This window comes from Egretta garzetta, unplaced genomic scaffold (assembly GCF_000687185.1).
Source record: "Egretta garzetta isolate BGI_Z169 unplaced genomic scaffold, ASM68718v1 scaffold634, whole genome shotgun sequence".
Classification (NCBI taxonomy): Eukaryota; Metazoa; Chordata; class Aves; order Pelecaniformes; family Ardeidae; genus Egretta; species Egretta garzetta.
The window spans coordinates 355423-375592 of record NW_009259536.1 but is presented as its reverse complement, the minus strand read 5'-3'; positions in this window follow the sequence as shown (position 1 = coordinate 375592).

Sequence of the window (20170 nt, the reverse complement as noted above, 5' to 3'; positions counted from 1 at the left end):
TGGTTCAAGGTGTCCCTGCTCCTGCAGGGGGGTTGGGCTGGGTGACCTCTAGGGGTCCCTTCCAACCCAAACCATTCTATGATTCTATGATTCTATGATTCTATGATTCTATGATTCTATGATTCTATGATTCTATGATTCTATGATTCTATGATTCTATGATTCTATGATTCGGAGGCGAATGAGGAATCCCTTTGAGTTAGCTGGCAGCTTGTGGCTTGAAAGCAACTACAGTCATTTCTCGAATAAAATCTGTGCAATTCCCTTCCTTCTGCTTTCCCTCCTTACCCCTTTGCTTTTCTTTCACTCTCGATTTTTTCTGCAGTTGGCCAAAGCGTTACGACTTGCAATTGTGACTCATTAATTGTGTTATAGCGGGGAGCATTCCCAGCGTGATGCTGGGAGCTGTACAGACACCTCCGTCTGTCCTGCTTTCCCTCCGCAGGGCTCGGGCAGGGTGGAAGGAAGCCAGCTCCTCCGAGGCAGAGCGGGATGCTCACCCCGCCTGCCAGGGCTGGTGCCTCCAAACCATCCCTGCCCAGCCTCGGGAGAGGTGGGAGCTGGATCTTGGCACTTGGCATGCTTCATACTGGGCTGAACCAGACCCAGACAGGGACACCCATAAATTCTGGGAAAGTCTGGTTCTGAACTCTGTGGCTTGGACTCCTTTTTAATTACAGGTCACTGGTAAAGCTGGTTGGAAAATGTTATATATATTCTCTGCAGAAATGGTTGTTCAGTTAAAAAGTTTTCACAGATTTCATTCCTTGATTATTGTATCTTTTTACTGAGGCCTCACATATATTTAGTTGTCCATTTTTTCACTTAGCTTCTGCTTTTCCAATAGAGGAGCAGATTAAGTGACAGAAAATCAAAACGTTCATGTGCATTTTTGTCCAAAAACTCAGAGAATTCCAACCAAAACAAAGAAGCATTTTAGCCAAGAGTCATTTTTGTCAATGGAGTACTCTGTGAAAGACAAAATTGAAACCAGCCCTGGTAACAAAGCTAAACTGACTGCCACCGCATCCACGACGAAGACGTGGGAAGACGTTACCCCAGCACTCGCCCACCCGCTGCTCCATAGCCCTATACCTAGGGCTGTTGGCCTCTGCTGGGAAGCCCCACCGCACAGCTGCCAGCTCGTGCCCCCGGGAGGTATCTCCACTTCTTCTTGGTCTTCAGGGCTGGAGACAGTCGTAGCTACTGCAAACACATTGCCTGCGCACAGTGTGCAAGTGGTGCCGCACTCAGGAGGACGATCCCAGCAGAGATGTTCCCGGGAAGTGAAGGGTGTGGGAAGAGAATTTCTGCAGCACGTCAGTGGAAAAAAGAAAAAAAAAAAGAAATATATGAAGGCCAAGTGTCTTAAGCAATGGTGCTTCCTGCAGAGCCAAACAACAGTGAGGACAACCCCCTTTGGGACTTGATGATGTAGAAGTGCTCTTCTACCGGAGGAAGAAGCGAGGAAGTGGGAGGAAGCAAGTCAGCAAGAAAGGCCAACGCTTCTGAGCAGCTTGACCCACATCCCATTGAAGTCTGCGTTTTATTATTAGAATCATTATTATTTGTATTGTGGTAGCATCAAGTGGCCCCAACTGGAAGAGAGTCTCATTGTACTAGGCACTAAACAAACACAGAATAAGAGACACTCCCTTCCCCATGGGATTTGCTGGCAGAGAAGACACACAGAGGGCTGCAGAAGACAGGAAATTATCATTTACTGGCATTCCTTGTGAGTATAATGGCACTTCTGTGCTAATGAGACTGTCTCCCACCACCCTCATTCCCACCCAGGGCCTGATCCAAAACCTGGTGGAGTCAGTGGAAACGTGGACTTGAGCACAGCACAAACCTACGCGCTTATTATGTTCCCTTCCTGCGTGGCTGTCCACACAGCTCCTAAATATGCAAGGCTTCTGGTTCCCAGCCACCACCGGCTGATTAAAGATGCAGCCACAAGACAGAGCAGGGATATGCTCACGCTCCTCCCGGAGCTGGTAAATCTAATTTTAGGTTTATCAGCCTTGATTAAGTCCTTCTAAAGCCTGACCCAGGAGGGAAAAGCTCACTATGCAGCTGTGCAGAGGCCACGCACAAAGATCACAAGTCTCTCCTATTCCCCCGGCCTTCAGCTTTATAAGCTGGAGATTACTCCAGCAGCCTCAGAAGGGAAACTTGAGATAGATCCAAGGTTGACAAGTCTCCCCGGATTAAGGTCAATTGTTTTAAAAATTATTGATTTCCACATTCAAGATTTTATAAGTGGTTGAGAGTCGCTGCGTACCTCTCCCGGGAAAGCGGGGCAGGAAAGCGTATTCTCCAGGGACCCGAATCCCAAAAGACAGCCCTTGTGCTGCCGGATATGTGACAAATAATAGTCCCAATTTACGCCATTTTTCATCCTTCTTCTTTATTCAACTGACTGACAGGTGATGAGCACTTTGAAATCCATTCGAAACGATGGGAGCTGCAGAAGCAACGTAGCATCACATGGTGCTCTAATGGAGGCATCACCCTCTGCTTCAAAGGCAAGGCCCAAAAACCTTACAGTGGGTCATAGCAGGAGACTCCTTGCATACCCCCATGCAGTCTGCTCGTGGACTGACACATAAGACTACGTATTCCCAATGCTCTTGCTGGGCCTGACAGAAAGCACAACCCAGCTGAAAACATCCCCTTGTGCTCCACCACCGCTCCCTCTGCAATGCGTGGGAGTTTTGCCATTTGCCATGGGCATGATCAAGGCTGTTGCTGATGGAGGTGGAACAGAGCTACTCAAATCTCAAGCAGAAAAAAAATCAAATGTGCTGCTAGTGAACTCCAACCTGTGCTGCTGCATTGCTAATCGAGCAGCCGTGGGTCTTTTCTCTCCCAGGACCATGGCACAGCAGGAAAACCCCAGCACCACACTGCAAAGCCTGAGCCACAGCCACAGGGTCTGAGATGGAAGAGACCAGCGAATTGTATTTAGCAGGTCGCTGGGAGAGCTGCATCCTCTGGCAGACGCTCTCCTAAGACTTACAGGCATGTTCTAGCAAGGGCTGAGACCGAGCTGCTCCCCGCAGCCTTCCCCAAAGCTCCGCGGAGGCCAACCCGCTGCTGTCCCGGGGAAGGTGACATGAGTGCAGGCAAACACAGCAGCTTCTGCCCAGGTTCGTGGCAGCTCTGAGAACAGGAAACTCTCTAGACAATTGTTCAGAGAGCTGTGGGCATGGAACCATTTGTGGGCAGAGACCAAAAAGAGATCTTTTCCAGCCCAAAGTGACCCCTAACCCTTTTCATTGTGCACAAGGTATCAATCATCCGCCTTCTCCCTGACTTGAACTGTGCTGCTTTTTCACAGGAAGACTTACTTTGGTACCCAAGTGTCAAAATCAAGTACTCAAACGGTGACGAAGCCAAGTACTCAAAAGGTAGGAATCGCCACGCAGAAGGAAGGATGCTCACTGAGCCTATTTGAACGCATATGTGCCCTTGTGTTACGATCTTATCATCCACTATATGACTACGCACAATTTTCCTCGTGCGGCTCCTGTCTCTTTCCATGTCCCAGCTTGCTCAGTGAACCATTATTCAACCTCTTGTTCTTCCATGTTGTGCAATGTGTGGCCCCGTGCCTTATTTACTGCACACTATTCAAATCCTGCTATGAAGACAGAATTATTCATTTCCTTATGAGCTCTCTTAGGGCACTGATGACAAGCGTTAGTGAATTTATTTTTCACCGTTCCCCTGTGAGATGTGGGGGTGGTATTATGCTTGGTTTGTAGATGACATTTGAGGCAAAAAGAAATCAAGTTCAAAAGTATTCATCGATCCTGGGTTTGGACACGATGTGTCTGCGATCACAGTCCCATGCAGCGCCCCAGCTTCTCAAAGCCCGGCTGTCTACAGATCCAGTCGGTAGTCAGGAGCTCAGCGAATGAAGGATGTATATTTAGTGACCATCTGGGAATATTTTACTTGACTTGCCTAATTCTGCTCAACAATTCTGTGGCAGAGGCAAGGATTTTACAGACATTTTTCCAGGTTGGTTTTCAGCTGCATTGACTGGTTCTCTTTCTAATTTCCTCCATAATTCACTACATTCTTCCCACCTTCTGCAACAAATGGCGTAGGCGCCCACCAGGCTATAGCCTCCACATCCCCTTGCAGTCCTAAGTCCCTCCCTAACAAGCTTTTGCCTGCGTGCTGATAGAAACTGAGGGGAAAACAAGGACGTGGTTCTATAATCTGTAATAAATGGCTTTGTGGGGGCCACAGCAGGACGACACAGACAGATCATCAAGTCTGTGTCTTCTCTGGTTCCTTCCACAACTCCTACTCATTTCCAGCTCTAGTCTTTCTCCCCACTCCCCTTCTGCACATATCTCCTGTTTCATCCTCTAACGCATAGCCAAGATTTCTGCCCTCTCTTCTCTCCTGCACGGGCATCCATTTCTAGTTTCATTACCCAAACTTTATTCTGCAGGATTGCCACAGCTTCCAGCTCCTCTCCATGTGTAGTACCTGAGGCCGTTGGACCCACGCTGCCTGCAGCACCCATGAGCTGCGGTGACAAAGCCAGCACTGCTCAGCCTCCCTGGGTGAGAAGTGAGCACCCAGCAAGTCCCTTCTGAGCACCTCCAAACTGCAGCTCTTCATAGGTTTGTAACCTGGGCAAACTTGAATGATTGCCCCCTCCTTCCCCCCCCCCAAAAAAATACTCCCCTTCCCTTGCCAAATTTCAGGTTTCTCTTCTGGAGAGTAAGGATGTTTCTCAGAGGAAAAGTCAACAGAGTTATTGTAGGAGGCAAAATAACCTATTTTACTCTGTCCTCAGGAAAACCTGAATGGTTTCACTTGATTTAATTTAAATCAAAAGAGCAAATAAAACCTCAAGGCAAGCCAGACCACGGCAGGCCTTTGACATGAAAAGTTTCAACCCGAGTGATGAAAGTTTGGCAAAGATTTCAGCAAGCCTTAGCATCGAGGCGAGCTATAGCATCAACGGTAATAGCTGCGTTTTACTCAAGAAGACTGTAGTGACCTCATACTGTTTTGCAACTAAAGAAAGTGAGACGAGACAGTGATATTAAAGGTATTAAATCATTAAAGATTGCAGAGGTGGTAAGCTTTGGTTCAAAGAGTTTGCACACTCTTGTGCTGCCAGGCAGAGATGGCTGAGGATAGGGCTGAGTGCTGCATCCATCTGCAGGGATGCCACCATGCCTGGAGCTCCGTCCCATACAGTGGCTGCGCTGAGATTCCCAGGGAGAAAGTTAGACCGAGTCTTTATAGCTCTTCCTTTGGTTTCTTACAGAGGATTTTTGGGTGTGGAAGGAGTTTATGACAAAACCAAATCATCCCCATGTATCTTTTAAAAACTGAACGGTCTTTAAAGAGGAAAACTCTTCTTTTGCAGAAGCAGGGCTGACGTGACGTGATGTGATTACCAAAGCGAGGGGTTGGTAAAGGAAACGTAGAACAAGTTCTGTCTTGAAAAAGGCCACAGAAGTCAGGGGAGAGGATATGTTTCATCTCAAGTTTTAACCTGGTGGATGGAGCCATGTCAAGGGCAGCATTCCAATAAAGTAGGATCTGGCTGGCTTATCCGGGAGACCCTTTCTGAAACCTGTCTCAGACGCCAGGAGGGGAAGGGTGCTCGCCTTCCTTAAACCTACGTACATTTAACAGACGGCTGGTGACGCACTTTGGCCGTGTGCACCTACAAAAACCAGAGATCAATCGGGACACAACATTCAGGTGTGATAAGCAGGCAAACGGTCTCTAGCCTCAGGATTTAGCAGCATGGGTCTAAATTCATTACTGAGGCCTAAAGTAATGTCTTGCTTTCTAGTGGCAGATGCTAATCACAGAAGTCCTTGATCCTTCAGGTTCCAAAAAAATGGAATAAACCATTCAAGGCTATTCTGTGCTCTCCTCTGGATGCTAGTACCTGCTGCTTAGTTCAGCTTTGCACCAGCACAGCTCTTGCCCCACACCCGTGCTTTGGGACAGGTAGTGTTTGTGCCCAGCAGTTGGTTTGAATTGCTGTGCGGTTAAGGAAATTTTCACAAGAGGATATATATTGCTCATAAACTTTTTCCTCTAAAAAGTCTTCTGTTTGGAGACCAGAATAACAGCTACCCCTTAATATAATATATTTAAACATCATGATAAAAATCCTCACTGGAGAATCTGACAACACACTATTCCACCAACATTATAATGGATGGGTTTCTTCTTTTAAATGCCTTGCCATTAAAGTTTAACGAGCAATACTTACTTTCATTCTGAACTTATTTTTCTCCTTGACAGATTGGATACTTAGTTTGGATTTGTTAACATAGCTAGCCATAAAAACGTCTGCTTCAAAGAAACTGATAGATACTGTCTTTAGGAAATTGGGCTTTGATGCCTTATTTGATTTCCATGGTAAAATAAGTTTATATTTTCTTATTTGGAAGAAATGAACATGAAGTGCTATACAGAGCAAGCTAATAAGCTCATGCCCCTTTTTATTTGCCTGGAATTTAAGTTTATATCAAGCATAACAGATTGTGTAGCTCAGAAATGTCCTAACTCGGGATGGCACTTTTTAACGACAAGGGGGTTCATTTGCGGAATTTCTGATCTGGCTTTAGATGTTTGCAGGACTTTCCACCTTCTAATCCTTTACTTTAAAAATATGCAGTGGTACAAGGAGTAACCAGAAATGAAATTGCGACTAGGGCTCACATCTTTACGTAGAGGTTATTTATGGCATCACACATCTTAACCAAGTGTCTGGTAAATGTCCTTTGTAGCGTTTCCAGTTCTCACGGTTGAACTTTGAATCTCACAGTATTAATATTTCTCTTAACCTTTCAATTTCCTTCCAAAAATTATCTCTATCCTTAAATTCGGAAAGGAAAGACTGACCTGGTGAATTCCCATGCTTCAAGACAAGTATACATTTTTTGAACCATAAATAAAAAGAAGCTGCACGGAAGGAGGGATGAGCCTGACTCACGATTTTTTCTTACATTCAGTTTGTCCTTCCTCTGATAGACTCTCTTAGAATAGTCTCTGTGAGCTCGCCAAGCTTTGTGCTTCAAGACCAAACGTGTGAGGAAAATCTCCTAAACCCCCTTAGTGCTGTGGCGCCTGATGGGTCAGTACGTCGTTGAGAATTGCAGTAGAGAAACAAAGCGAGCGATTCAAAGCCTCGCTAGAAATATTCATGGGAAAAAAAAATGCTGAGTGAGGACATTCAGAATTTCTTTAGCATCATTTTCTTACAACAGCTGCCCTCCCCTCCAAAGCTCAGCTACAGTACGTACTGATGAGCCTTCTCCTAGCTCAGACAAGGGCAACAGGCAAGCGCTTGGTATTTGAAGACTCCACGATCCCCTGGAAAAGAAAAAAGCAGACCACAAATAGACGGTAGAAACCATACAACATCGCAGCAAACATTTCCTAATTTACTGCAATGCCAGAAGATGATTCACCCCAGTGTTCCTGTTGCATAATCTTCCCCACAGCTCAGGAGAGTGAAACTAGAAAACCAAAGGTCTTGCAGGGCTTTCAGTGACATTTATGTTTAGACTGAACTTTCAGTTAGGAAAGTGTGAGTTTTTCTCTGATGACAATGGAGGGGGAACTGATACAATAAGGTGTTGTTTCAGAAATCATAAACTACTGATTGTACCAGATTGTCATCTCCCCTGGCCCGGCGTAAACCCCGAACCAGACCCCAGGCTTCATTTGCCCTTCCTGACTTTCGCACAGGTCCCATCGCAATGACAATCCGGCCTGGTCCCTGGGACATCACAGCCGGACCCTGAGAGCCATAAAGCTCCTCCAGATAAACCATGCCAGGGTCCCCCAAGGCTTACTGGGGTGGTAGGTACCATGGAGGGTCCCCTCCCCAGACCTTCCAGCAGCAGCAGGAGGTCTGGAAACTCCAGGCACGTTTGCTCTGCCTGAGCATCATGCACATGGTAGGTCCAACGCTTTCCAAAAGCACCGGGTTTGCTGCACGCCTGTGGGATCTCCCAGGCTTTCGGGGAGCCCCGGGCATAAGCATTGCTGCCAAACTGCCTGTATAGTCACCGGGGAAATTCCACCCAGGCAGCCACTTGCCAGAGAGAGCGGGGAGAAGGGAGTAAGAAAGGCAGCAGGCAGCGGGCAGCAAGAGCTACTGCTTCAGAGCCTCTGAGAGGTGTCCTGTATATAAAACTGTATGTTTTAGGGGCCCAATCTGCTGGTTTACTCCTTAAAATCAAGACAAGTGAATTAGTGAATGCTGCACATCTTCAAAGGAATGTCCAGCTGAAGACTCTATGTTCTTGTAAGGCTAAGTTATCTAGGGTTAGTTAGGGGTTATCTAAGGTTAGTTTTGGTGAATTCTGTTTCAGAAGTGCCCATGTGAGCAGCGCACGAGTCCTCCACACCTCAGCAACTTTCTGCTCTCTGTTACACCAGATTGAACCAGGTTAGTTCCTCCTTCAGGGCAGCATTACTACAGGCAATGTCATTTCTTCCCCTCTCTGTTGAGAGTAGAAAAAATTTCCTATATTCAGAGAAGAAACAAACAAAAAAAAAGCTAAATATTCTGAGGGTGGCTTTGTTGTTCTCAGCACCTCTGTTTCTGCGGGATTTCCAGTGCCGCCGCATTTCATGTCCCCTCCTTCCAGCTGATACATGGCAGGGTCTAAATGAGCTGCCACTCGGCAATTTGCGGGGCAGACAAGACATTTGCTGAGCACTTGTCTCGTGCAAATGCCCTTTTTGGTAGGGACGGGTGCTCCTCAGCACAGCCTTGGCTCTGCAGGTGCATGGCCCCGACTCACGCGGCAGAGCAGTCTCTTTCCTGCAGCAGGAAAATTCTCTTGCTGGCTCTGTGCCCCGTGTTCTGCCCTCCCACTGGGTCTGGATGCGCCGTCCGCATCTGAGGCTGTATCTAAAGCATCCATGGGCCCGGCCCCGAGGAGGAAAGTGGGTGATCCCCAGGTGATCAGCAACAGCCGCTGTCAAAAAGCTACGGGGAATCCCGAAACGAAAGAGGCTTTAGGGTTTGAAAACAAAAGGACGGACTGAGGGCAACCTCAGTCAAATGGAGAACACTGTAAGCCTTGTGTTAAGGTTAGTGAAATGAAGGTTCCTTGCATTTTGCTGGCGGAGACCACAAACCCAACAGCCAGCTGCCTGTGGGTGAGAAACGGCTGCCTGACTCACCGCCTCCGAACGCTCCTCCGTGCCACCATGGGATGAGTGCGGAGAGCTGAAGCAGAGCTTTATCCCTACCAGCTAGGCTGAAGCTGAAGTAGGAGCATATGCCAAAAAGGGAACAAAAACTCATCAACTCAACCACAGCTGTGGCGAGAGACGGGAAGATGGGGTTTCACAGCCTCTCTCCTCTCACAAGGGGACTGCATGCCGTAGAGAAGGAGGGGTAACCCACACTGCTCCCACCCAGGCATCGCCTCCCTGTGCCTGGGAGATAGGGCGTTGCAGCACGATTCCCCATCCCGGTATGGACACTGCCCTCGGCAGCAATGTAGCCAAACAGTTGCGTCATTTGGATGAGGATGGGGATGAAGAGCCCTGCCAGCAGGCAAAGATATCAAGGTGTAGGTGCCTCCTGCATGCCTAAAACAGTTAGATTAAGTAGAAAGTCATCCGTGAGTGGTCAGCAGAAAAATGAACAAGCTGGGTGCATGGGAGGAAAGGTCTTAGTTGATAGCCTGAACAGAAAGCCAAAAAGCTGGGCCTGTGTTGGTAAAGATGATGCCAAGAGAGCACACGGGGCTTTACAGATCACTCTGAGGTCCGCAGCTGCATGATAGAGCAAAAGGGAAAATAGCAATACATGTATTTAGAAGCTACCCAAGAGGCCGTAATTCATGCCATAAACAGTTTGTATGTCACGTTCCGCACACTGAAGTATTCAACTAAAGAGTGCGGTGATGCGCAAGATGGTGTCCCGGTTCAGTCAGCGAGATGAGTTGCTTTGAAACGATGGGAATAACTACCCAAAAGGAAACTTTATAAATCATAGATATTCTGCATGAGAATACGTGTGGAATATTCAAGCCTGGGGAGGAGGGAAACGTCTCCAGAATTGCTGAAGGACTGATAATTTTCCATGCCAAGTCTCAGCTTGAAGCAAGTATTTATGGCCAAGTTATTAAATGGTGTCTATAATGTTTCTAATGGAAAGGCTGGCACCACCTTAACTGTAGTAACTCTGGCAGGGGCTGCTACGGCTCCGATATGAACATCAGCCGTGGCTGCAGAAATAGGAAACAGCCGCTTGTTTGTTCCTCATTCTGAAGCAAGGGAGGGCATATGTGCCTCCCGTGGAGAACCTCTTCTTCCTCTTGCATCCTCTAATTTGTAATCTTTAATACCCTGTTTTAGCTGGAGGTTAAGATTTCAGCTGTGTAACGCTGCCCACGTAGTAAGGGCATGAAACTGAAGCACGGCATTGACTGCACATGAAGTTCAAAGTCCTACACAACAAAGACACATTTAAGAATTCGCTCAAATCCATTCTAAATTGGGAAAAAAATATGATGATGTTTCAGTGTTCTGATGAACAAAAGCAGATTTAAGCATACACTTAATTTATTTGCAAAATTTGAGCCCAGGGCTCCTGAAGTGTTACGAGATGGTCCCTTTTACGGAAGATCTTTTAGAGAATTCTCTTTCCAGAGCCTAATGTTATTATTCTATCTTAATTCACTACAAGCTAGACTTTGCCATTTCCACTAATGCAAAACCATCCCTTCGCGGTGAGATGCAAATAGCTAAAAGTAAATACCTGATTTAACTCTTAAAATGAAAAGCGTTTTTGCAAGGATGTGTTTCCAGGGAGCGTAGGTTCTGCAGCGCTTGTTTTCTCTTTTATCTGTGTTAACCGCTGTAGGATTCAGGCCTTTGACATGCATTGCTCCCTGGCAATGAAACTGCGCGCTGTCATAACAGTCTATTAACAGCACTGAATTTCTGCAGAACTTCACCTCTTTTCTAGAAGATAACATCTCTCTCTCCTTCCAAGGATAAAATAGCTTCCTTTCGTGCAGCAGTACATATAATGGTGCTATTGCTTGACGGGGATGTCAAGTTCCCTCGACTATTAAGGAGAGGGGAAATGTCTTTGTTACACATTTCTGTTCTCCTTTTATCCTCTTCAGAGAGGCCCCCAGCTCAATCTAAACAAAATAAAGCCAGGGTATCATTTAAAAACAAAACCATTTTGAAAGCTCTTTGATCTCCCTGACTTCCTGTTAAATATACAATCGACTGTTTCTCTACATCCTCAACCACGACAGATCTGATTTTTCTCTGCAGTTTATGCTGTCTTTGGCACTACACAAAATTAACGTACCATTGGCTATAAAACCTCTGAAGGACAAAGAAAGCCAATCCCTCCTCAGCTTCACCTTTGCCTTTCTGCCTCCTCTTATTTTCAGCCCTGAAACCTTCCTTTTTATGGAAGACTACCCCAAAGCTGGTCGGTCTGTTTGGTTGAGTTCCAACTCTTCTGTCGGTCCGTCCTCCCCTTTCCCCAGACCAGTCAAGATCCCTTATACACGATAGCCCTGGGAAAACCTCAAGGCCTCTTCACTCAGCAACACTGTTCTGGGTTTTTTTTCCCCTGAGAAGCTTCTCCTGCCCTGCTCCACCAGCCCCGCTACCAGGTCACTCTGTCGACTTTGGACTTCTCCACCATGGTGACTTTCTCCTCCACTCCTGCCCGGGGCGTGCGCCATCCTCTGGGTGGGGAAGAGCATTGTTTACCCCTCCCCATGCCTCGACACCAGCCCTGCCTGCTCATGTCCCTCCCTTTCTCCTCACCTCTGACTCTTCACATAGCTCGGTGCTCAGCTGCACCTCAGCCCGGCCATTCTCCCTTTGCAGAATTTAACGTTTCCCAGTCTATTCATATTGCCATTTCTTCTCTCTCAAATGGCTTTATGCCTTCATCCTCACTGCATTGTAATCTGAACAATTGCCTTTTTTCTTCTTTTTTTTTTTTTTTGAGGGAGCGAGAATGGGTGGATGGGAATGAGACAGTTTGCTGACAACTTTCTACTCCTTAAGCTTATCTCTTAACTGTCCAGCGTTCATCAGTTCTGGTGCGTTAATGACTCAGGCAACATACATTCACTATTTAGGGTGAGAAGGGAGTTCTATCTGATATAGATGAATAGATGGTAAGGTATTTAGGCCTTACTGTATTTGTGCAAAGCACTGCACATAATCTATTGAGCTATACAAGTAGCAACAGGGACGTCTAATCCTCTATACTAGCAAACTGTTGAGTTGGTCTCTTCCAGATTTAATTACATTGAAGAAAAACAAAACTTGTAGCTTTAAGGACTAACTGCTCCCTTAAGTGTAACATTTTAAGCAAGAGAAATGGTCACACACAATGGAAAGACACATAAAGTTGCTCCATGCACAAATCAGAGAAATTGTTCTCTGGCTTTAGTGACAGCAGAGACAAAAGGCTCTGTCTCCCACATTGCAGCAGCAACATCTGGGTGGCTGCCTTCAAATTTCTCCCCCCTACTCGAGGCCTCTCTGTGCTCAAATAGCAGGAGAAGGAACATTATTTCCCATACCTCAGGTAGTACCAAGATCGGCCAAGGCCTGACGCAGGCTGTGAGAGCGTGATGGATGCAAGTTTTGACATGACAGTGCAAGAGTGGGAATTGAGTTTGCATGCATCACAGGGAGATTTGCTGTCAGAATAATAGATCTCATGGGGCTTTGAGTGGCTGATTGGAGAATTATTTTGCAACTTGCCCGGTCTCCCTTCTTGCCTCAGAGGTATTTTATAAAATGAAGCCAATATTTCATAAAATAAAGGGCGCAGAATATCGAAACAAATTGCTACATAGCACAGTCACTCAGGTTACTGAGCACCAACCAAATGCAAAGCAAAGGCCAAATTCTCAGCTTACCTAAATCCACTCAAATCCTGCCTTGCACCACGACAGCTTTGTGTTCATCCCGCCTTGCAGAGCTCTTATAACCCCAGTAGCAATGGCCCTTTCTAGGATTCTCCTCTCATAGAAGCACAAACCGATGATAAAAAATGGCATTGATATTGGACCTTCTTCTTCCCTGCTCCCAGCATCTCTATGGCCTCCTCCTGCTTGCTCCCCAGCCCCCATTTTAATAGCCAGGGGGAACTATTGACAACTGGGCAGTGCGTAAAAGCCACCCTCCATGTGATGTCAGGCTCCAGACCCAAGAGATCTTCAGGTTCCAACTCAATATCTTTCAGGAAAACTCGTAACTCTCAGAATTGTCAGAAGAAATCAAAAACGAGCTGGCTAATTTCAAATGTGTCTCAACCTCCACGTCAGCGAGCCTAGTTAAGTTTTTAAAAAAACAAGCCAGAAAGCACAAGCAAAACCAAAACCAGAAATCAGGAGTTGGAAAAGACCATCTTTGTACCCTTTCGTTGCAAATTTCGTTTCTAGCCTGGCTTCCTTTCTTTTAGGAATAGTTCATCTCTTTGGAAACGACCAGATCTATGAACCTTTGTACCTCTGGTTTGTCATTACCGCATCTGGTCCGAAAGAGCGATGGTACGGGAGGCGAGTTAACCATTTCTCATTTACTGAGTCAGCTTCACTGAAAGAAAGGTCAGCCAGGAGGTCAGCCCCTATAGACCAGAGCAGAGATATGGGCCCATTTACTAAACATATGCTTTATCTAGCAGCACGTTCGATATCCTGTAAGTATATGGCGTAGTGAAATTTGTGCCTAAAGTGACTGTTACTAAAATTTTCTGTACCCTCTTGTTACAAAAATATTCTTACGTTCAGCAGTTTGTCTACATGACTAAAAGTCAAGTGTTCCAGGCTTAGGCCGTAACAATTTATGGAGTATTACAAGTGATACTGAAACATATATGCATTTTTTATGTGAATGTATATGAGAAAGCAAGGAATCAATGGGCATTTAATAACTGAGTTATAGCATTCTGTGCTTTTTAACCCGGGGATCTTCAAACTCTTTAGAAACCCTGATGTCTTGCCTGGTGGGTTTTGGATCAGGCCCCCCCAAGATAAAGAAGCCAAGTTCTTTTTTACCCAGCTCCTTCTTCGCACTGTAGGCGTAAAGTACATTTTACTTTCTCTAAGTGGGGAGCTGCAAACAACGCTGGTGCCTTTGGGGTAGGCGGGGAAAAGAAGTATGGCTGATTCTAAATAAAATTTACTTGTCAGATCAACCTTGATAGCGGAGATAATGAGGGTGATCACATGGGAATATGGATTCAGGGTTTAGTTTAATCATCGTTCCGTATCAGCTGCACTGATCCAGTTCTGCGTGACTAAGTCAAATAAATGTTAGGTAACTGAAATTATCTCTAACCTTCCTTACTTTTCACTCCTCCCCGCCCCCTCTAGTACTCACAGCATTTGTTTCAGTGACTTTAAAATGGGTAAATCTATAAAGGACATCTGTAAGCACTAATAAGTAAAGAGAGGACAGAGCTTTCAGGAAGATGTATCTGAAGTTAAGCTATGAAAGAGATTTCTAAAGGCAAAAAACAGTAGTAAGGTCATAAAAATCACATGTGCCTTTGAAAGTCTCTATCAAGGCTGTACCCAGGTGCCTAAATTGGCTCCCATTAACTTCACAGGGACTCTCTGAGTGCTGAAGCACGTGATTTTTCAATTCTGCTCCAAACTCTGTGGGAGGGGGGAAGGCCATCAATATTGCAAAAATTGCTCTTTGATTCATTACAAAAAGCCTTGTAACCAGTGATGTGGCATTATCATTAAAAAAATTCCCAAAACCTCATATCAAAACCAACAAGAAGCCTTCTGTAGGCAGCTCTGAGCTTCGGGTTGAAATCTTGAAACAGGTCCAGATGTTGCTGGTTAGCTCATCCTAAAAGAAAGAATAGTGCAGGATCCCAATGTTTTACAACAAAGCAGCATTTGAGGTTTCCTTAACGTGTTCAGTATCTCAGGTAAATGTATAATTAATTGCATTTTCTCCACAGCTCTGGTCTCTTTTGCAGTGTTTCTACCACTCATACTGCAAGGCTCACACAGCTGATGTTTCTTAAAGCCCTTAGCTCCTGGAAGCATATAACTGCATCAGAAGCTCAGCCTTCCTTTCATCTCATCTTATCTCTTACGTGGACCAAGGCAAGGTAGGAAGAATGAACCCCTTGAGATGCAAAAAGAACGGAAAAAAGGGCAAGAGTGTTGTTGCTTTCATTTTATTGCTACAATTTGAAGCCTATTTGGTGATATGCTGGGCTCTTGACTCAGGAGTTTTTAATGCTTGAGTAGGTAACTCTGCCTTTTGTTTCCATATCGAGTACTATGCTGTGTGCTTAAACTGCATTTGATTTGAGTTTCGTTTTAATTTAGGGCAGCCTGCCCAGATTGCTTTCCCCAATCCTGACAGACTTGGCAGCACTTTAGCAGGGCCCCAAGAGCAGTTCAGCCTCGCCAGCAAAGAGCCCTCACACAAAGCACTTTATTCCCCCTCCTTCGCCCCCCCGAAACAAATAAACAAGGAGGAAACATCCCTCCTCTCGCACACGTGGAGCAGGAGTGTTTCTTTGTGGTTCTCTTCCCCTTCTGTGCTGTTCCTCTAGCCTGAGTAGGATTTGAGCTTTACAAAAACTTTCTGAAAAAGCAAAGCTGTTATTTTTGCAATAGCAGGCGCCCTGAAGAAAAAAAGTAAACCCAAGGGGTTTGTATGTGTATGTGCACAGCTCCTGGATTCTCTCCAGTTCAGCCGTGTTTGAGGATCCCCGTGTTAATGTGACTGTGCTCCCTTCAAAATGTAGTGAAGTCCCCAGCAGAAGAGATGAGCAGGCAGGTTAATGTGGTTTGATTTTTCCTTTTTTCCTTTTTTTTTTTTTTTTTAATGCACTTTCTTGGGCTACACATTAAACTGTCAGGAGGCAAAAATCAACACTTGGGATTCTACGTGGAGCTTGAAAAGTCGCTCCACAAAGCACGGCCATACAGAGCTTCTTCCATCAAGTTGTTTTCCTTATCTAAGCAAGCGATGTATAAATATTAACATATTATTCATCGGTAAATAATTCCACCCCACTCCTTACTGCTGCTGCCTTAAAGAGGATTCTTGATTCAGATGAGAATGACGGTCCCTTTGCGGGGCCTCAACTGTGTTTCAGGTTAGAAGAACTAAAACAAAAAAGAGGGTAATGGTGCTTCTTAGTTAAGTAAACCTCAGAACTGAAAAAGTAAGCAGCCTAACTGTTGGTTTTAATGTAGAGGAGCCACCGCATAAAAACTACTGGCTAAACTCTATAGTAATTGAAATTAGTGAACTTCCACTTGACCTCGGTGAGGCAGGGCTGGGATCCAAAGCAGTTGCTCTCTGGTGTGCCTGTGCACAGATGAGGAGCAGCCTCAAGCTCAGCCCAGGCCGAGCACAGTTGCTGTACTAAGCAGGTGCTGTCCCAGTCCCACAGGTTGCATCTGAACCAGGATCCCCCGATAGTGCCAGTCGGGGGGGCCGGTTCCAGCAGGTTGGCCAGGGTATTTTCTGCTACCCAAGGCTGCAGCGCAATAGTGGGATTTCCCCTTGCAGCACAGGTGAATTTATTACTTTTTGTTGTTGTTAAAATAGTCTTTGAGAATCTCCCTTGTGCACAAGGAAAAGTGTATTCCTCCAGGAGTGTATTCTTCCTGTAGGGGCTTTGACATGCCAGCAGTCGTGGACAAGAGGCCATTGCAAATGGAACATGTGAAAACAGGGGCCTATTCATAAAAATAAAGTATTTATATTTACTTGTTAAAGGCCTTTGCTCAGGATCTTTTTTAAAGTTCAGCTGGATTTAAAATGCCCACTTCAAAAGCCAAAATGAAGACTTTAACAGATGTGCCCTGGCAAAGAAAAGGGTGTAGACACAGCAAGGAATTCAGAAGGGACAGACAGTCGTATATGGACATAGGAAACAAATCTCAAATAAAATGCTTGTGGCTGGGAGCTGAGTTTTTGTGTTCCCTGTAACGAGCCTCTGTGTTTGGGGCTTCGGGGCTTGGCCTATTCCTTTTTGCTTCTTTTTTTTTTTTTTTTTTTTTTTTTTTTTTTTTCTGGCTGCAGCTTTTTTACTGGCGCTTTTTGGACCGCAAGAGACTGTGTAATTTTACATGGACCCCAGTCACTCCAGCAACCAGAGGAGGGAAATGTCTTATACGAGAAAATTCCCTGTACGTGAGAATTTGGATCTTATTTGAACCACATGGCATCCTTTAAAACCCATGAAATTTCAGGTTGCAAGACTTGAAACAGGCAAGTGTTTGTGTTTTGGGGGTGCGTGTGTGTGCAATCACACCAAGGAACAGCCCGACAGCAGCTACGTGTATGCAAAGTCTCGGCAGTGCTGAGCGTTTGCAGGTGCTGCCACTTTGCAGAGCCGGGTGTTGAAAATGCTCCACTCAGTGCCGTCAGGATAGCTGCATGGCCGAGTGGATGCCTGTGCTAGTAGACAGCTTTATCTCCAGGTTAATTGAAGGCATATTAATTTCGGGCTGTTAACACATTTGTAAAGATTAGATCAGGCCTTATCCAAGCGATTGTGGTTCAACCACCTGCGGCTCAGCCTCAGGAGGCTTTTGTGTCCCTGCATGCTCCTGTCCTCCAAGGGCTGCGCGGGGGAAGATGCCATGGTGTCCCCAGCGAGGCACTTTTTTGTTTGTTTCATGAGAGACAATAAAAAACCCCAAACCAAGGAACTATCTTCCATACTATTGACTGGCATGTCCTGCCACTGGACACACGTGTTATCATATAAGGGATATTAAGACTCTAAAGCCAAGGCTTCAATGAGCAGGGAAGCCCAGAATTTGGATTGCCATTTTCAAAACTCTGCTAGATGCATGTTGTTAGGGAGGTCCTTAAGGACCCTGACCACCAGGACGTCCCGCTTTACTGAAGCAGAGCTCTCGGCAGCTTCCCGTGCAGCTGCGTGCCCTGCTGCAGCCCCGACCCCAGGGGAGCAGCCAGACCTCCCGAGAGCGAGGTGTACACGATAAACACCCACCGTTTTGGCTGAAGCTGCCTCGTATCGCACGGGAGCAGTGACAGAAAGGGGGGGAAAACTCTTGTTTTCCCAGGAGAGCTCTTGCCCTCCCTAACCACAGCACTGCCCTTTCTCCTCCTGCATGGTCACCCAGTACTGTCCAGTTTGTAAAATAAGTAACCAGGGAATCTTACCAGCAGTCTATTTGCATTGGAGAACTTCAGTTAATCTTTGTAGCAGCTCTATTCTGTGTCCCAGATGGGACACGGGGGTTGAGGGGAGGCCACGTGTACGTATAAGTGGGCAGCAGAGAGGTCTCGGTAGGAATGGCCTATCCGTGGCTCGTGGGGAGATCAGCTCCAGTTCAGGAGTGCCTACACAAATAATTACCAAAAATTGGGAGAGTATATTAGAAGAAGGATCGCTCTGGACATGGTGCTGCCTTGTATTTTTTCCTTAGGCAAGAGGTACTGCCGTGGTCACAGACAGGATTCTGGCTTAACTAGACCGTTGGGCAGAGGCGGTAGCGTGATTTTGGCACTACCGAGCTTCTGGGAACACCCAGGTGGATTAGCTTGTGTGTATTAAGTATTACGAATTTTCAACAAAGTAACTTTTTACTGTATATGTTTTCTCATGTGTAGAGAAGAGTAATTGCTGTACCCCAAATGGATTTGTCTGAGCTGTGTGTTTCACAGTGTTGAAGTTAACTCCGAAGACGTTAACTTAGAATGACCTTGCTTTTTTCATGACTCACCCCCCCCAAAAGTTATTTTCCTGTAGGTTTGTTCCGAGTGATAGGTTTGCTTGCACATAAATGCTGTTCTACATTATATATATTACCTTAACGAAGGAAAGCTCCCACACTTTCCCTTGTTTATGCATATTATATGTGACATAGATTCCAAGTTAAATGTCATAGCCCTTATTTACAAGTTAAGATATGAATATAACCCAGTTTAAAACTATCTCCTCATTTTCTCTGCTACCTATCTCGCCCTTCAGCGTGGCTGCTGCTTAGGTAACGGGGAGCAAATGGAGTTGAAGTCGCAGCCCTCCTAGCTGCTCCAGTAAATCCCTGTCTGCTGTGGACTTCACAGGTTGTCCGCCCACTTCTCAGCTGTCCTAGTGCCATCGTAAAATTCCCTTCCTCGGACAGGTAATGCCCACATAGGAAATTTTACTTAATATTTCAGTGAGTGAAAGCGAGGTGGGGGCAGCACATTAGAAGCTGGTTCTCAACCACTCCCTGATTTTCAAACTAGCCACAATTGCATGTTAAGACAGCCTGGGAGCTGTTTCAGCAGGCACCAGGCTCCCCGAAGAACCGTCTGTCGGCTGAGCGTAGCCAGAGAACAGCGTGCTCTGGCCACGCTTCCTCCAGCCTGCCTGTTCCAGCACGCCCCTGCACAAGGGTGCTGGGGAAGGTGGCGGGAGCTGATGGAACCAGCTTCATGTCCGCCCAAGAAACCCCTCGCTCCCTTCTCGATACTTGAAAGATATAAAGGGAACATGGAGGGAAGCACAGAAACGATTCTTCAGTCTCAAAAGCTGTTAAAAAATATTTCTAATAAAGGTACACAGGCATGCGTGTGAGCTTCGGACACCTTCTTGTTTCTCATGTTAATTTTGCATTGTTCCTGAATCATTTTTCTCTCTGTGAAAGTAAAGTTTAAATTCTGTTCCTATTCATTGATTGATCCTATTAATAAACAAGGTAGGTAGAGATTATTTTTCAGTAATTGTTAAGGTGCTGGTGTATTTGTAAAAGGTTAAGAAATGCAAGGGTATGGGGTTTTTTTTCCTTCAAGTATATGGTTTTCTCGCATTACTGCAGGATATCTCTCTATTTTCCACTAAGAGCAAACTGCAATAAGTGAAGTCCCTGAACCTGTACTACGCCACAAGCATACAGAGATAATGATTTTTAAAAAGCAAAGAAAGAATTACATCCTAAATAAATCCATAAACGTATCCTGCCCAGGGGGTGCTTCCAAGATGTCAGACATTTTGTAAACCAGAGAACAGATCCAGACCATGCAGAACTGGGACGGTCCTGTCTTTTCCTGTCTGTTAATTTTTCCACGCTGAGAGTGTCCAAAACTCTCTGAAATAAAGGATGACTGTCTAGGGGTTCAGAAAGTCATATTTTCATAGAGC